Source organism: Camelus dromedarius, chromosome 2 (genome assembly GCF_036321535.1).
Source record: "Camelus dromedarius isolate mCamDro1 chromosome 2, mCamDro1.pat, whole genome shotgun sequence".
NCBI classification, from domain to species: domain Eukaryota; kingdom Metazoa; phylum Chordata; class Mammalia; order Artiodactyla; family Camelidae; genus Camelus; species Camelus dromedarius.
In genome coordinates, this window is record NC_087437.1 from 16,898,137 (window position 1) to 16,905,490 (window position 7,354).

Sequence of the window (7,354 nt, forward strand, 5' to 3'; positions counted from 1 at the left end):
CTTAATCATTTCCTATATATAAAAGGGTTTGAAAAGACAATTCTCTTGTTGCAACTGTTTTTGAAGCTTTCAAACAGCATGTGTTTTTATTTTCCTTTTTTGTTCTTCCCTTCCCCTTCCTCTCCTTTACTTTTTCTTCCCTTTTCTCTTATCCTCCCTTCCTCCCTTTGTCTCTCCCTTCCTTTCTTTCTTCTTTCCTCCTTGACAAAATAACAGATCATCTGTGGTGGCAGATAGTGGCATCACTTCATTCAGCTCTTCTGCTGAATTTCCTTTGAATGTACTGCAGTCTAAGATACTTACTTCTTCCCAACCTTCCTTCCTTCTTTCTCTGATTCACTCAGGGTCACTCTTGCATCAATCATAAAGTTGAATTTCAGAGTAGAGTTGCATTGGATGAACCATACCCTAATGGAAAGCGATTATCTTTATTACTTTTGATGTTTCCCAGTAAGTATGTCTCAAATGTCAACAGCACCCTTGGGAAAATATATAGGTTTCAAGCTGCCTGTAATGATGAAGCCAAGGGTCAAATGATTCCCTTTTCCTAGAGAAACTGGAGTAGGGAGAGATAAAGTTCATTCAGTGATTGAGTACCTCCCATGTATCAGGAACCACTGGGCACTAGAAACATAGAAACAAAAATTATAGAATCTTTACTTTAAACAAGCTTATAATCCAATGGAGAGTCATATATTAATAGTTAATTTTTCCCATTTCTAGATGTTAACTTTAATTGCTTTAGAACAGCATATTTCATACTAAATGCTTAAAACCACCCATTATGATAAAAATAATTGTGAAATTAGCATGGTTCATATAGTCTTTTAGAAGTACAGAAGGAATTATAAGAGAAAAAGAAATTGGGAGGAGAAGCCACTAATTAAAAGAAACATTTCTTAATCTAGTACCACGACTCTTATCTTAGAATTTTCTAAGCAGTTGGAAAGGGTTAGAAAGGAGGAAGATGGGAGAAACAAAAGGATATTTCTTGTATCACAGCTGTATTTTAGCTTAAATGCAACCCAGTATTGAGAAATGGAAGGAATCATATAGACTCTTTTGGTTGAAATGGAACAGGGCACCCCCAAAGGTGGTAGAATCAGTATGCTCAGAAGGCAATACTGGAACTGTTCTTGTGAGATCAAGGGCTCTTTGAATTAACGTCCTTTTTCATATCTTCTGCCATTCCAGGTGTACTCAGTATACCACAGTTCTGAACACATACATCCCAAACCCATTATCGGGTGTAAATATAGATAGAATTAGAGTGTGACGTGAGTGGGAAGGGAAAAGTTAGCAAAACCTGAACAAGTAGTTTTCATAGCTGTTTTTTTTTAAACGGAAGTACTGAGTATTGAACCCGGGACCTTATGCACACTAAACATGCACTTTACCCCCACCCCTGAACAAGTAATTTTAATGCAACTTACCAAGCAGGTACCACCACAGAATCAGGGACAAACTACGGGAGCACAAAAGAAGAATGCAGTAATTTCGTGGGATGGAAATCATATCGGGTATTAGAAGGAAAAGAACTAAGGCCATCAGGAAAAGAAGAAGGTGAAGGGGGTGTTCTTGGAGAAAGTTAAGACTATCTAGTGGGTCAGGTGGAGAAGATAGGAGAAAGCCCCAAGCAACCTGTGGAGGAGAAAAAAGGGAGGGAATTGGCAGCCTGGGGGGCACATTTGTGCTTCACAGGGCTGAACAAGGCTGGAGATGGAGAGGTGGAAGTAGAGAAGGGACAGGTTGCTGAGCAGGGGACCAGGGGAAAGGAGGAGCAAAGAGGTAGGAAGACAGAGAACCGGTTAGGGAAGAAGAATCACTAAGAATCATTAAACCTCTTGTGGTTGAGAAAGACAGGGACTTTTAGAGCAGAGGGGCCAGGGCAGCATGTTCAGTGGTGGCAGGAGCAACATATATGATTCCAGCCAGAACTTAGATTCCAAAGTTAAGTCTGTTAATGAGACACTTTCTGCAACCCAGGTAAGCAGAGAAAGTGGAAGTCTCTCTTACTTGGATAGCACCAATAAAAGGTAGAAATTGATAAAAAGCTATAAATGAGGAACAAAAAGCTGATAGGAGTTTAGAAAAAGAAGATGTTACTTATAATGGGAAACTGTGGAAATGCTTTGTGGAAGAAATGACGTTTGAAACTGGATACATTTGATATGGACATGCAGAGACAGTGCTGAGAACAGCAAGGAATGGCAAGAATCTGCAGTTGACCTTGTGTAGTGTTGGGAATTATGTCCCCCCCAAAATATATGTCCAGGCCCTAACCTCTGGCACCTGTGAATGTGACCTTATTTGGAAATAGACTCTTGCATATGTAATCCCATTAATAACCTCCAGATGGGGTCATCTTGAATTTAGGGTGGGCTCTAAATCCAATGACTGGGTCCTCTAACAACAAAAGGGATGGGGGGATTACAGACAGGGAGAAGCCCATGTGAAGATGGAGATGGAGATGGGAGATTAGAGTGATGCTGCCCCAACCCTAGGAACACCAGGAACCATCAGCAGCTGGAAGAGGCAAGAAAGGATTCTCCTCTAGAGCTTTTGAAGGGAGAATGTCCCTGCCAACACCTTGATTTTGGACTCTTGGCCTCCAGAACTGTGAGAAAATAAATTTCTGTTGTTTTAAGGCACTAATTTTATGGTAACTTGTTGCAGTAGCTCTAGGAAACTAATATACTTGGTATGATTTCAGGGGACTTCTTCCAGCAACTGTGGGCACTCTGTGAGCAAAATGGGGGTGATCCAAAGGAAGTGGTGACCCAGGGTTGGGCCTTGGCTTGGTGATCTTGATGGAAAGGGGTCAAGAGAGGCCAGAGTGCTAGAGTGGGTAGAGTTCAGATAGTTACACTGAGGAATTAAAAGTTTATATTGAGGGCATGGACCAGATTCAGTAATGAAGAAAGGGTGTGGGACATGCAGCAGGAAAAGAGGTAGGGAGAACCTCCAGATTCCAGGTCCTGGAAGCGTAGCAATTTTTGATGATTCCAATGCCCAGCATGTGGGTGGGTGAAGTGGAGCAGGGTTGAAGGGTCTTGTTGTTGAGGAGGCTGAGGCGTTCTGAGGCCAGGGAGTCAGAGGACACCAGCTTGAAGGCTGAATGAACTCTCTTGAGAATGGTGGTGGAAGGCAGGTGTGATGGTTAATTTTATGTGTCACCTGGACTAAGGTTAGGCTAAGGGATGCCCAGATAGCTGATAAACATTATTTCTGGGTGTGTCTGTAAGTGAGTCTCTAGAAGAGATTTGTATTTGATTCAGCATCTTGGGGAAAAGGATCATCTTCGGCAACAGGGGTGGGCACCTCTCAATCCACTGAGGGCCTAAATAGGATAAAAAGGCAGAGGAAGGCCAAATTCCCTGTCTGTGCTTGAGGTGAAACAACCATTTTCTACTGCTCTAGGACATCTGCATTCCTGATTCTATGCTTTTGGACTCAGATGGAGACTTAACATCCTTAACTCTCCAGCCTCCATTCCTCAGACTTTTGGAATCAGATGGAATTGCACAACAGGCTTTCATGGTTCTCCAGCTTTCTTTCTTTTCTTTTTTAAAAATACGACCATATAGTCTTTAACATTCATTGTTTCATTTGTAAATATGCAATAAACTATGAATATTATAGAGGGCTTTCTTATTAAGTTGAGGTACAACTGACATAAAACATTATGTCAGTTTCAGGTGTACAACATAATGATTCTGTATTTATACATATATTGTGGAATGGTCACCACAAGTCTAGTTAACATACATCACCATACATAGCTACAAATTTTTTTCTTGTGATGAGAACTTTTAAGATCTACTCTCTTAGAAATTTTCAAATATGAAATACAGTATGATTAACTATGGTCACCATATTGTATTATATCGCCATGACTTATTTATTACTGGAAATTTGTACCTTTTGACCTCGTTCACTCATTTTGACCCTCCATTCCACCTCTGGCAACCACCAATCTAAGCTGATTTTTTTTTTTAAGATTCCACATATAAATGAGATCATACAGTATTTGTTTTTCTCTGTCTGATCTATTTAAATTAGCATAATGCCCTCAAGGTCCACCCATAATGTCACAAATGGCAAGATTTCATTCATTTTCATGGCTGAATAATATATATATATATAATTTATCCATTTATCCATTGGTGGACACTTAGGCTGTTTCCACATCTTGGCTATTGTAAATAATGCTGCAATAAATGTGTTGTTACATATATCTTTTTGAATTAGTGTTTTCATTTTCTTCAGATAAATATCCAGAAGTGGAATTGCTAGATCATATAGCAGTTCTATTTTCAGTTTTTTGAGGAAACTCCATACTGTTTTCCATAGTGGTTGTACCAATTCACATTCCCAACAAGAGTGTACAAGTATTACCCTTTCTCCACATCTGTGCCAACACTTGTTATTTTTTGTCTTTTGGATATTAGCCATTCTAGCAGATGTGAAGTGGTAACTCATTGTGGTTTTTATTTACATTCCCCTGATGATGAGTAATGTTCACCTTCTCAGGTACATGTTGGGCATCTGAATGTCTTCTTTGGAAAAATTCCTCTTCAGATCTTCTGCTCACTTTTTATTTTTTATTTTTTTTGCTACCAAGTTGTATGAGTTCTTCATATATTTTGGATATTAACCTCTTATCAGATGTATGATTTGCAAATATTTTCTCCCATTTGGTAGGTTGCCTTTTCATTTTGTCAGTGGTTTCCTTTGCTGTGTATAAGCTTTTTAGTGTGATGCAGTCCCACCTGTTTCTTTTTGCTTTTGCTGCCTTTGCATTTGGTGTCAAATGCAAAAAATCATCGCCAAGATCAACATCAAGGAGCTTACTGTGTCTGTTTTCTAAAAGGAGTATTATGGTTTCATTTCTTACATTCAGGTCTTTAATCCATTTTGAGTTAATTTTTGTGCATGGTGTAAGATAATGGTCTAGTTTCATTCTTTTTCATGTGGCTGTCCAGTTTCCCCAACACTATTGAGATTGTTCTTTCTTCATTGTATACTTTTGGCTCCTTTATTTAATTGGCCATATATGCATGGGTTTACTTCTTGGCTTCTGATTCTGTTCCATTGATCTTTGTGTCTGTTTTGGGGCCAATACTATACTGTTTTGATTACTATAGTTTAATAAAGTTTGAAATTAGGAGAATGATGTCTCCAGCTATGTCCTTCTTTCTCAAGATTGCTTTGGTTATCTGGGGTCTTTTCGTGGTTCATGGTTTTGTTCTATTTCTGTGAAAAATGCCATGGGAATTTTGATGGAGATTGCACTGAATCTCTAGATTGCTTTAGGTAGCACAGACATTTTAACAATATTAAGTCTTCTAGTCTATGAGCATGGAATGTCTTACAATCTATTTGTGTATTCTTCAATTTCCTTCATTAATCTCTTATTATTTTCAATGTACAGGTCTTTCACCTCCTTGGTTAAATTTATTCCTAGGTATTTTATTCTTTTTGAGGCAATTGTGAATGAGATTGTTCCTTAATTTCACTTTCTGATAGTTTGCTATTAGCTTAAAGAAATGAAACAGATTTTGCAGATTGATTTTGTATCCTGCAATTAATAAATTCATTTATTAGTTCTAACGTCTTTTTGAACGTCTTTAGTGTTTTCTGTATGTAATATTTTATCTGCAAATAATGACTCTTCCTTTTCAATTTGGATGCAGACAGCAGATACTGGGACTTCTCAGCCTCCATAACCATGTGACCCAATTCTTATAATTAATAAATCAATATCCTATCTATTTATCTATCCTGATCATTCTGTTTCTTTGGAGAACCCTAACCCTGACTAATACAGCAGGGAAGAGGGAAAAAGTGAGCCTGACATGGACATCACAGGAGAAGGGAGAGGAGGTCAGGGAATGCTGGAAGGTGATACAACATATGGCAAAAACTTTGAAGGAAGAGGAGCTCAGCAAGGGTGGAAGAATATCTGGAAATGCCTCTGGAAAAAAGGACAGGCCAATTCTGCTCATTTCCCACAGAGCCCAAGGAGACAGAAAAATTGAGGATTTTCCAAGATGGCTTGGAAAATATATGTGGTCTGAGGAAAACCAGGCTCCATGTCTTTATAACAATTTTAACTGGAATTTAAACCAGGGCTCTTGTGACCCAATCTCAACAGTCAAAGAAACACATTTCAGGGGGAAAAAAAGTGAATTTAAAGTACTGCATTTTTTTTTTAGTTGTTTATTTTTGTTGGGGAGATAATTTGATTGACTGATTGACTGATTGATTATGGAGGTATGGAGGATTGCTTATGCATGCTAGGCATGCACTCTACCACTGAGCTATACCCTCCTCCTAAAAAGTACTGTATTTTTATTTCTCCAGTGAAGACATACAAGTGGCCAATAGGCACATGAAAAAATGCTCAACATCGCTAATTATCAGAGAAATGCAAATAAAACTACAATGAGGTATCACCTCACACCAGTCAGAATGGCCATCATTCGAAAGTCCACAAATGACAAATGCTGGAGAGGCTGTGGAGAAAAGGGAACCCTCCTACAGAGTTGGAAGGAATGTACTTAGGTGCAGCCATTATGGAAAACAGTATGGAGATTCCTTAATAAACTAAAAATAGACTTACCATATGATCCAGCAATACCACCCCTGGGCATATATCCAGAAGAAATTCTAATTTGAAAAGATATATGCACCCCAATGTTCATAGCAGCATAATTTACAATAAAGCCAAGACATGGAAACAACCTAAATGTCCCTCAACAGATGACTGGATAAAGAAGATGTGGTATATTTATACGATGGAATACTATTCAGCCATAAAAAATAACAAAATAATGCCATTTGCAACAACATGGGTGGACCTGGAGAATGTCATTCTAAGTGCAGTAAGCCAGAAAGAGAAAGAAAAATACCATGTAATATCACTTATATGTGGAATCTTAAAAAATGACACAAATAAACTTATTTACAAAACAGAAACAAACTCAGACATAGAAAATAAACTTATGGTTACCAGCGGGGAAAGGTAAGGGTGGAGGGATAAATTGGGAGTTTGGATTTGCAGATACTAACTATTGTACATAAAATAGATATACAACAAGGTCCAACTGTATAGCACAGGGAACTATATTCAATATCTTGTAGTTACTTATAATGAAAAAGAATATGAAAAGGAATATATGTATGTACATGTATGACTGAAACATTATGCTTTACACCAGAAATTGACACATTGTAAACTGACTATACTTCAATAAAAATAAAGTATTGCATTTTTCCCTTAGGTTTTTTTAAATAAAACGCTAAGGGAGAAGTGCATTCATAATGCACAAGAAACATTTAAAAAATTGTC